The 11,713-nt window shown below is 36.8% G+C and overlaps 1 non-coding gene across 1 annotated transcript; it reads right to left on the reverse strand.

The window, feature by feature from the left end:
- Nucleotides 1-5,267: 5,267 nt before the first annotated feature.
- LOC131169808 (small nucleolar RNA R71) lies at nucleotides 5,268-5,375 on the reverse strand. The gene has a single exon (XR_009140719.1). It is a non-coding gene; the product is annotated as a small nucleolar RNA R71 (small nucleolar RNA).
- Nucleotides 5,376-11,713: the final 6,338 nt, after the last annotated feature.

Below are 11,713 nucleotides of genomic sequence, written 5' to 3' on the forward strand. Positions count from 1 at the left end.
TGGCGAAGAATAAATTATTCAAACTGAATAAAACAATTAAAGACATTACTTTTATTCTTTAAGAAATAGACCCATGTATATTGGGTAAAATCATCAACAAATAAAAGTAAATAACGATGACCTAGAGCAAATTGCACAGGTGTAGGACCCCATGCATCCGAATGTATAATTTCGAAGGGAGCTTGACTAGTATGTGAAATAGATGCTAAAGGAACTTTGGACATTTTTCCTAAAAGACATGATGAATAAAGAGTCATTTTATTTGTGATAGAAAGTAAACGAAAATCATTGATTATTTTTGAGATAGTTCGTTGGTGTGGGAGACCCAAACGTCGATGCCAATCATCCATTGTAAGGTGTTCAACAACCATAACTTGCTTAGATGGATTCTGAAATTTGTAAATGCCATTTTCACTTGGCCCCTGAAGCAAAATTCGCCTGGAGACCTAGTCCTTAGCACAAAAGAAATTTGGCCAAAATTCAAAGAAACAATTATTGTCAGTGGTGAGCTTTTGGACAGAGAGTAGATTCTTCACTATGTGTGGCACACATAAGACATTTTTTAATTTTAGTGAACCAGTTGCATAAGGTATAGATGCAGTACCTGTGTGGGAAATAGGAACACCATGTCCATTACCTACATGGACTTGATCATCACCCTTGTACTCATGTGTAACACTGAGAATAAACATATCAGGTGTAATGTGGAAATTGGCTGCAGTGTTAGGAAACCAAGTGATTGGTGCTGGAGTAGGTTGCTGATGTGAATGAACAGAATGATAATTTGCTTATGGAGAAGATGCACAAAAACCACTATTAAAGGAAGGATTGAATCGCCAGCGATACTTATTAGCGGTGTGATTTTTAATACCACAAATCAGACATGAAGCACGAGGCCTGAAATTGTTATTGATGGAAGAAGAAGCAGGACGTGCAGGTGTTGGCAAGAGAGGTGGATTTAGTGAAGATTAAACAACAGTGTTAATAGTAGGAGGTTCATGTGCACTTTTGATTAAGATTTCATGGGCTACAAGCTGCCCATACAGTTCATTAAACGAAACAGGTTCAGTCCAAAGATTCAAGGCAATGATGATAGGATGATATTTAGCTCCTATATTCCAATAAATGATAACATTGAATTCTGCAAGTTGAAGAGGTCGACCTGCTGCTTGTAGTTCATCAGTTAACTGCTTTGCATGATGAAGATATTCAAAAACAGAGAGATCATTTGTCTTTAGCTCCTGGAGCTCAATGTGGATTTGGAGCTATCAATTTTGAGAAATTAAGCCAAAAGCTTTGGCAAGAGCTTGCCAGACCTCCAAAGAAGATGACAGCCCAATAATATATGGAAAAATTTCCTCAGTAATGGAGGAAAGCAACCAACTTAAGAGCATTTGATCTTTTTGAAACCAACTTTCATAATTAGGATTGGGGACAGGTTCAGAGGTAGTGGAACTAACAATAGTTTTAGGAGGAGCAGTGCAAGTGCCATCAACAAATCCTTGTAATTTTTTATAATTAAGTAGAGGTAAAAACTGAGATTTCCAAGCAAGATAATTCTTGTTGGTCAGCTTGATAGAGAAGGTGTGGTGAGCAGATGAAGGAGAGGATGAGAAGGATGAAGTTAAGGTGGACGAAATGGCTGAAGAGGAAGAACTCATGATGAGAACAGAAGCTCTGATACCATGTAGAGGTTTTAGCTTGAATTGTGAATTATATTTCTCTCTTATATGTAAACAGTATACAAGTACAAAGTATATATAAGCTAGTTATAGATAAGAAAGATAAAAAAGTATACAATGATATCTAAACTACTTGAGAGAAGTATATGGCAATATCCAAACTAATAATCGAATAGTAGCTATGCAAGAGCTCATCATCAGCAACGTAAGGAGGACTAAAGCAAGCCTTATAACACTCATTCTTGCACTCCTCACACCCATCTGCTTAATTCTACCAATCAAAAAATAAATAAATAAATCCCACATATACAAATGATGAAAGATTCTGTAAATGATCATAATATATCTATATATATACAACAAATTATATATAAGCCTAGCTACCAGCTAGCTATATATGTAGCAAACTAGAGACTGTTTGTAGGGATTTTTTTATCGAGGAGATTAGGAAGGAAGTAGAGGGTATGTAGAGAGGAATGGCATTGCCACACCTTATGAGATTTTTGATAGTTTTAATATAAATATAGTAATGGGATGTCCACCAAATGAGGCAAAATTAAGTGGGATGGCCAAGCTATCTCATTCAAATTGCTTCTACGCCACTTAAATTGATGAGATTGAGAAAATATTTAATTAATTTTTCTCAAAATATAAGCACTATAAATAGGAAAACTCCACCCTTAGTGTTGGATTTAGGTGCAATTAATTTCATGTCAATGATGCACAATTATGAGGTGTTGGGAGGTGGGGGAGTTATTGCTCTTTTCTTTGCAATAATTTGTGTCTTTTAAGAGATTATTTAGTATCCAGTGTATATGTTTTTTCTCTTTAAATACTCAACTCAACTCAACTCAACTAAGCCTTTATCCTAAAAATTTGGGGTCGGCTATATGAATTTGCTTTCTCCACTCTGAACGATTTTGGGTTAAATCCTCAGAAATGTGTAATACTTCTAGGTCATGCTGTACTACTCTCCTCAAAGTCAATTTAGGTCTACCCCTTTTTTTCTTTCTATCCTCTAACCTAATGTGCTCTACTTGTCTAACTGGAGCCTCCGTATGTCTACGCTTCACATGACCAAACCACCTTAATCTCCCTTCTCTCAACTTATCTTCAATTGGCACCACTCCTACCTTTTCTCTAATACTCTCATTACGGACTTTATCTAGTCTGGTATGTCCACTCATCCACCTTAACATTCTCATCTCTGCAACTCTTATCTTAGATGCATACGACTGATGCACATATTTTGCATAGTCATTTAGGTCTAATTTCATAACTATTTTATTTGATTATTAGTCATTTTTAGCTAATTTCATTAGTTAATTAGTTAGTTTTTCATAATTGTCGATTTTGGATCAATTTTTGATTTTTACTTTGTTTTGTAGGAAAAATGGTGTTTTTGAAGGACTGAAGAGAATTTTGCCATTGAGGAGTGTCTTCTACAGCCAAAGATGTCAAAAACAAGTTTTCAAGCTGAAATATGCATTGACCAAACTGTGCATAACTTGTCGCATAAGCTATGCAGATCTGCATAAGGAGAAAGATCACTGTTCCAGAACCAGCCGAAATGTGCATAAGGAGACTGCATAACTTATGCACATTCTCGCCTCCCTTATGCACCTTCACGGAATTGTGCATAACCTATGCACCAAGTCATGCAGCTTCGCATAAGTGATTCAGAACCAGCCGAAAACTGCATAAGGGACTGCATAACTTATGCAGTCCACTTATGCAGTCTCATAAAGAGTTCATTAATGAGCTGGCAGAAGATTCCTTCAAATAATTCCTCCTAGAACATACCATTTTAGGGCTCAATGTTAGAAAAATGCTATAAATAGTCTCATTATCCCATTTTAGAAGGAGACAAGGAGCAGAAAAGGAAAGGAGGGGCTGAGCAGAATTTGAAGAGTCACCTTCACCTTCCACACCATTTTCAACCAAGATTTGCAGATTTCTTTCTTTCCTTACATTTTTCTACATTTCTAGTGTTTAATTTCTTACTTCTTAGCTTAGATTAAAGCTTTATTTCCATTTAAACTCATCATATCTTGTAAGCATTATGGATAGTGAGTAGTTTACTTTTGATTCTGGAGTAAGGGTTGTAATATTTGAGATATTTTGTGGATTTTGATTGGGTAATCCATATTTTGAGGTCTTAGTGAGTTTTATTCATTTCTTGTATGCTTAATGACACACTTAGTGTAGGATCCCATTAAGTGATGTTCATAATCCATGGTTGAAGCACCGAAAGGAGAAGGCCTTGTGATAGATAATCAAGAAATTGGACTTAATTAACTTAGACCTAGAAATAGGCTAAGGATTAAGAGGATTCACATATTAATTAAAGAACTTAACGGGTCTTAATTAATTCTAACTCCACGAAAGTAGGATTAGTTTGATTAAGGCACTCTTTGTCTCACTCGAAAGGGAACTCAAAGGATTTAAGAATTAATCTCCTTAAAACCCATAAGTTTCATAAGATTGGATAACCAATTTAAAATCCCAAAATAGCTCAAATATGAAATCCCGAACTCCGGAATCGCCTTTTTACCATTGTTAATTTCTAATCGAATTTAATCACTTGCCATTTTGAATATTGCCATATTTGAACTTGCTTATTTCAATTTGATGCAATTTTAGTTTAATTAATACATTGTTGAATAGAATATTGATTTTGCACATATAGATTTCACACTCCATTACCCATCAATTCATTACTTTAATTTCATAAATACTTCGATTTAGTCAACTTTTATATCAAAAATTCAATCATTAACACGACTTCTCGTGGGATCGATATCTTTTCTATACTACTTGTACGACCCGTGCACTTGCGGTAGGGACGCATCAAGTTTTTGGCGCCGTTGCCGGGGAGTTGTTTGTTTAAGATAGAATTCTTGATTATTTTAGTTGTTTTAGTTTTATTTTTCTTATATTTTCATTTTGTGTTTGTTTGTTCTTTTTCAGGTACTTTTAATCTTTTATGAGAAGAGCTAGAAGCTCAAGTGACACAACCTTATTGTTCAATCCAGAAATTGAGAAATTTTGTAAGGCCAACAAGAAAGAAACCAGAAAAAGAAAGGAAGCTTTGAGAGAAACCGAAATTGAAGCAGACATGGCTGATGAAAGAGTTAGAATTGGTGTTGGTAATGCTGGAAATGGTCAAAACAATGAAAATGAAGCCCAAGGGGAAGAAGTTGTTAATGCAAACGTGCCTAGGGGAAGTATGATGGATCATGCTTTTCCTCATTTTGATGACTTGAGAGAGAGCATAGCAAGACCAAGGATTGATGCAAATAGCTACAAGATGGATTTTGGAGTTCTTCAAATGATTCAAAATTCTCAATTTGGAGGACATCCTTCTGAAAATCCACACACACATCTGAAGAAGTTTGCTATGATTTGTGACATGCAAAAACAACCTGGAGTGTCAGATGATGCAGCAAGATTGAAGCTATTCCCATTCTCTTTGAAAGACAGAGCATTGGATTGGCTTGATTCTTTACCTCACAACTCCATCACAAATTGGGAGCAACTCACTGATGCATTTCTTGCACAATATTTTCCACCTGGAAAAACTCAAGAGTTGAGGAATCAAATGACAGCTTTCAGACCAAGAGAAGATGAAACTCTATATGAGTCATGGATGAGATGGAAGGAATTAGAGAGATTATGCCCACATCATGCCATTCCAAAATGGATGATAAATCAGAATTTTTACACAAATGTCACTCCTGCAATTAGAGGGATTATTGATGCTCAAACAGGAGGAGAATTTATTATTAAGCATGAAGATGAAGCTTATGAGCTATTGGAGAAAATTGCAAAGAATACTCATCTTTGGAGTAGTCCAAGAGGACCAGCTCCAACTCAAAAGAGGCAAGCTGCTGGAATGTATGATCTTGATCCATTCAACATGATTAATGCAAAGTTTGATGCACTTACAAATGTCCTTGCTAAGAAGATGGAAGATTTGAGTATGTTGGTTAGTTCATCATCATCAGCTGGAAGTTCACAACAAGTGGCTTATGCAGAGGAAACTACCAGCTGTGGAGTAGATTATGGAGAACAAGCAGCATATGTTGGTAATTATGGAAACAAGCAAATGGGGAATCCTTACTCTCAAACTTACAATTCAAATTGGAGGAATCATCCCAACTTTTCATGGGGAAATCAGCAAAGTCAAGTTCCAAATCAGAATTTTCAACCACAACAGCAAAGTCAAGTTCCATATCAGCAAAATAGGCAACCATTGCCTAATTTTCAGCAGAAAAATATGAACCCTCCACCAAAACATCAAGAAGAACGAAATTCCACCATCAAGCTTTATTGCAACAGATTCTTGCTAACCAAAATAAGCATGATGAGGAGATGAGAGAGATGAAAGCAAGGTGGAGCAGATGCAAACACATAATGAATCTTTGGAAAACCAGATTGCACAACAAGCATCTTCCTCAGGTGCTAAATCTTTTGGAAAACTTCCAAGTCAACCAGAAAACCCAAGAGAGCAGTGTCAAGCTATTACTTTAAGAAGTGGGAAAGTTATAAATGATGAGAAGAGTGAAAACAGTGAGAAGAGAGAAAATGAGAAAGAAACTGATGAGAGTGAAAAACAAGAGAGTGCAGAAAAATGTAAAGAGAAAATTGAAGAGAAGGAAGAGAAATATATACCTCCTGAGCCCTATAAGCCACAACTTCCCTTTCCACAAAGATTTCACAAAGCCAAGCTTGATAGGCAATTTGGGAAGTTCTTAGAGGTTTTGAAGAAACTTTACATAAATGTGCCTTTTGTTGATGCTCTTTCACAAATGCCCTCTTATGCAAAATTCTTGAAAGAAATTCTCTCAAACAAGAGGAAACTTGAAGATGATGAAACTGTAGCTTTGACAGAAGAATGTAGTGCTATCCTCCAAAGGAAACTTCCTCCAAAGCTTAAGGATCCAGGGAGTTTTTCAATTCCATGCCACATTGGAGAGTCTTGTTCTATAAAAGCCTTATGTGATTTAGGGGCTAGTGTTAGCCTTATGCCCCTTTCCATTTATGAGAAGCTCAACATGGGAGATCTTAAACCAACCCACATTTCTCTTGATTGGTAGCGAGTCAATTAAGTATCCTGAAGGGATTTTGGAGAATGTGCCTCTGAAGGTTGGGAAGTTCTATATACCTGTTGACTTTGTCATCTTGGACATGGAGGAAGATTTTAATATTCCAATTATCTTGGGAAGGCCTTTCACAGCTACAAAGAGAGCATTGATTGATGTGAAAGGAGAAAAGCTGACTCTTAGGGTTAGTGAAGAGCAATTGGTTTTCAATATTAATAACACTATGAAAAAGCATCATTCTGAAGCTGATACTTGCTTGAGAGTTGATATCATTGATGAGCTGGTTGAAGAACACTTTAGAAAGAAATATCCAGAAGATCCACTTGAAAATTGTTTGGTTCATGGAGGAGGCATAGATTATGACAACCCTCATGTAGCTGCATATGCTCAACACTTAGAGGGTAGTCCACCATTCATTTCTGCTCCAATTTTTCAACTCACACAAAAGGAAAAAGTTGAATTTAAGCAACCATCATTCAAGGAAGAAGATGCACCTAAGGTAGAACTTAAGCAACTTCCTTCTCAGCTCAGGTATGAATTTCTTGGCACTAATAACACTTATCCAGTAATTGTAAATGCAAACTTGAGTACTTTAGAGGCTGATAAGTTGTTAAGAGTGTTGAGGCAATTTAGGAAAGTCTTAGGATACACCATAGATGACATTAAGGGAATAAGCCCACATTTTTGCATGCATAGAATCATTTTAGAAGAAAATTGTAAGCCATCTATTGAACATCAGAGGAGGTTAAACCCAAATATGAAAGAAGTTGTTAAAAAGGAAATTTTGAAGTTGCTTGATGCAGGGATCATATATCCCATCTCGCATGCACTTGGGTGAGCCCAGTACATGTTGTTCCAAAAAAGGGTGGAATGACAGTGGTCAAAAATGAAAATAATGAATTAATTCCCACCAGAACAGGGACTAGTTGGCGAATGTGCATAGATTACAGAAAATTAAATATTGCCACTAGAAAAGATCATTTTCCACTTCCCTTCATTGATCAGATGTTGGAAAGACTAGCTAGGCATTCTTACTTTTGCTATTTAGATGGATATTCAGGTTTTTTTCAAATCCCTATCCATCCAAATGATCAAGAGAAAACCACTTTTACTTGTCCATATGGAACCTTTGCTTATAGGAGGATGCCATTTGGGTTATGTAATGCACCAGCCACTTTTCAAAGGTGCATGATGGCAATCTTCTCAGATTTCATTGAAGACATAATGGAGGTTTTTATGGACGATTTTTCTGTTTATGGATCTTCATTTGATATATGCTTGGCTAACCTTTCTAAAGTTTTGCAGCGATGTGCAGATACTGACCTTGTGTTAAACTGGGAAAAGTGTCATTTCATGGTTCAGGAAGGGATAGTGCTTGGACATTTGGTGTCTAACAGAGGAATAGAGGTTGATAAAGCCAAAGTTGAAGTGATAGAGAAGATGGCTCCTCCTACCAATGTCAAAGGAATTCAAAGTTTCCTAGGACACGCCAGGTTTTACAGACGCTTTATCAAGGATTTTTCTAAAATAGCCAAACCTTTGTCTAATTTGTTAAGTAATGATACACCATTTATATTTGACCAAGAGTGTTTGGATGCCTTTTGCAGGTTGAAGCAAGCTCTTATCACTGCACCAATCATGCAACCACCTGATTGGAGCCTACCTTTTGAAATTATGTGTGATGCTAGCAACTATGCAATTGGGGCTGTTCTTGGTCAAAGAAAGGACAAAAAGGCTTATGCTATTTATTATGCTAGTAGAACACCGGATGAGGCTCAAACAAATTATGCAACAACTGAAAAGGAATTTTTAGCAATTGTCTTTGCATTGGAAAAATTCAGACCTTACATTATTGACTCAAAGGTGGTTATATTTTCAGATCATGCAGCCATCAGGTATTTGCTCCGTAAAAAGGAGGCTAAACCTAGGCTCATTAGGTGGATTCTGATGTTACAAGAATTTGATTTGGAGATTAGAGATAAGAAGGGAGCTGAAAATGTAGTTGCTGATAATCTTAGGAGGTTGAAATTGGATGATGAAGAATTGGATGAAATCCCTATTGATGAGTTTTTCTTGGATGAACAACTTTTCTCTCTTGTTGCTAAACTACCTTGGTATGCAGACTTTGTGAATTATCTATCTTGTGGAGTTTTACCTCTAGGTATGACATGGCAACAAAAGAAAAAGTTTCTGCATGAGGTGAAGTTTTATAGATGGGACGATCCTTTACTCTTTAGGAGATGTTGTGATGGTTTAATAAGGAGATGTATTCCTGAAGAGGAGGTACAGAGTATTATGCATCATTGCCATGCTTCTGATTATGGAGGACATTTTGGAATCTCTAAAACAGCTAGTAAAATTTTGCAAGCTGGTTTCTTTTGGCCAAATCTTTTTAAGGATGTGAGGAAATTTGTGTCGGATTGTGATAAATGTCAAAGGAGTGGAAATTTGTCAAAAAGAGATCAAATGCCCCTAAATAATATTCTTGAAGTGGAATTATTTGATGTTTGGGGAATAGACTTTATGGGGCCATTCCCTCCTTCATATGGTAATAGATACATCTTAGTTGGGGTTGACTATGTGTCAAAGTGGGTGGAAGCTATTGCAACTCCAACTAATGATGCTAGAGTGGTAGTGAAATTCTTGAAGAAATTTGTCTTGAGCAGATTTGGAGCTCCTAGGGCTATAATTAGTGATGGGGGTTCCCATTTTTGCAATAAGCAATTTGAGAGCCTAATGAGGAAGTATGGTGTAGTGCACAAGATAGCTACCCCATACCACCCTCAAACTTCAGGACAAGTTGAAATTTCTAACAGAGAGCTCAAACATATTTTGGAGAAAACAGTGAACAATTCTCGGAAAGATTGGTCTATCAAACTAGATGATGCTTTATGGGCATATAGGACTGCCTACAAAACCCCTATAGGAACTACTCCCTTTAGGTTGGTGTATGGTAAGTCTTGTCATTTACCTGTGGAGCTAGAACATAGAGCATATTGGGCCATTCAGACCTTGAATTTTGATCTTAAGCAAGCTGGTGAGAAAAGGTTGTTACAACTTAATGAGCTTGAGGAATTGAGGATGGATGCTTATGAAAGTGCCCGTATTTACAAAGAAAGAACTAAAGTTTGGCATGATAAGCATCTGAGGAAAAAGGAATTCAAAGAAGGTAATTCAGTTTTGTTGTTCAACTCAAGATTGAAATTGTTCCCTGGAAAACTTAAGTCAAGGTGGACTGGTCCATATAAAGTTTCTAAGGTTTTCCCTTATGGAGCAATTGAAATTTGGAGTGAAAAATCTGGGAATTTTAAGGTCAATGGGCATAGATTGAAACATTACATAACTGGAGACCCAATAATAGGAACAAGCTGTTACAAGCTCTCCAATCCCTCACCTCTTTTCAGTGAAATTCATGAAAAGTCCAGCTAAGGACTATAAAGTAGCCCTCTTGGGAGGCATCCCAAGTCCTTTTATTTTGCTTTTGCTAATTTACTTTCATTTTCATTGATTTTATTTTATCTTAAATCTCCCCAAATTCAATTTTTGACATTGTTAAATCTTGTCCCTTGTAGATGTAATTCAATGAAGAAAGGTCAGAACTGTTGGGGAAGTGACTCTTAACTTGAAAATTTTGTCCTTCAAAAGAATCGATTGGTTTTTGCCGCATAACTGCGGGCAGAGTCGCTATCCGTTTATGCAAAGCAAAAAAATGGAATCTGCAGCAAAAGGGTGTCTGCAAAGAAATGGCTTGTGTTTTTGGTGAGGTTGGGTGTGTAACTTTTTAATACTTGTGCTTATAATGTTAATATGGTGGTAAGTGAGTCATTTTTGCAGTTTTGAGCTTCTTTGGGTTGTAGAATTCAAGGTAGAAATGCTGCATTTTCTTGGCAAAACTTGGAGAGTTCATTTCTCATTTGTGGTTAGATGCAACTTTATGCAGATTTATTTGAGTTTTAATGTGCTAAATGTTGATTTGCAGAATTTGAGTCAAAATGGCATAGTTCTCAAAGGTCTTTTATGTAGGATCAATATCTACATGCTTGTGTGATGCCTTTTTGATACACTTTGTATATATTGATGTGTTTTTGGTGAAAATTCTCATGGTTTATGCTTCATAGAATTATATTTCCTCATTCTAGGGTATTTTTCACACTTGCAATTCATGTTCTATTGCATTCTTGATCTTGTTAAATTGTGCATAAGTAACTGCATAGCTTATGCAATCCTGCATAACCACAATTCTTGCCATTTTTCACCTTTATTGCAAGTGCATAAGGAGAGTGCATAGCTTATGCAACTCTGCATAGCCTAATTTTGTCAAATTTCACATCTTTAGAAACTTGCATAAGCAGAGTGCATGACCTATGCACATTTGCATAACCTCAAATTCTTCATTTTCTCTCTCTGCCGAAGTTTGCATAAGGGGAGTGCATAACTTATGCACTTCCGCATGACCAAAAACTCTGAATCTCCAAACCTGCCGAGGGGTGCATAAGTAGAGTGCATAGCTTATGTACTTCTGCATGACCAGAAACCCAGAAAAACCAAACCTGCCGAGGGGTGCATAAGCAGAGTGCATAGCTTATGCACTTCTACATGACCAGAAACCCAAAAAAACCAAACCTGCCGAGGGGTGCATAAGCAGAGTGCATAGCTTATGCACTTCTGCATGACCAGAAACCCAGAAAAACAAAACCCACCGAAGAGTGCATAAGCAGAGTGCATAGCTTATGCACATCTGCATGACCACCAACCCAAATTCCAAAAATTGCCGAAGAGTGCATGAGCAGAATGCATAACCTATGCACTTCTGCATGACCCGATTTTCTAAAAAACCAATTCTGCCGAGAGGTGCATAAGGGGAGTGCATAACTTATGCACTCCCGCATGACTTCACTCCTCAAAATTTCAAGGGTCACCGAAACA

This window comes from Hevea brasiliensis, chromosome 1, assembly GCF_030052815.1.
Source record: "Hevea brasiliensis isolate MT/VB/25A 57/8 chromosome 1, ASM3005281v1, whole genome shotgun sequence".
Lineage (NCBI taxonomy): Eukaryota > Viridiplantae > Streptophyta > Magnoliopsida > Malpighiales > Euphorbiaceae > Hevea > Hevea brasiliensis.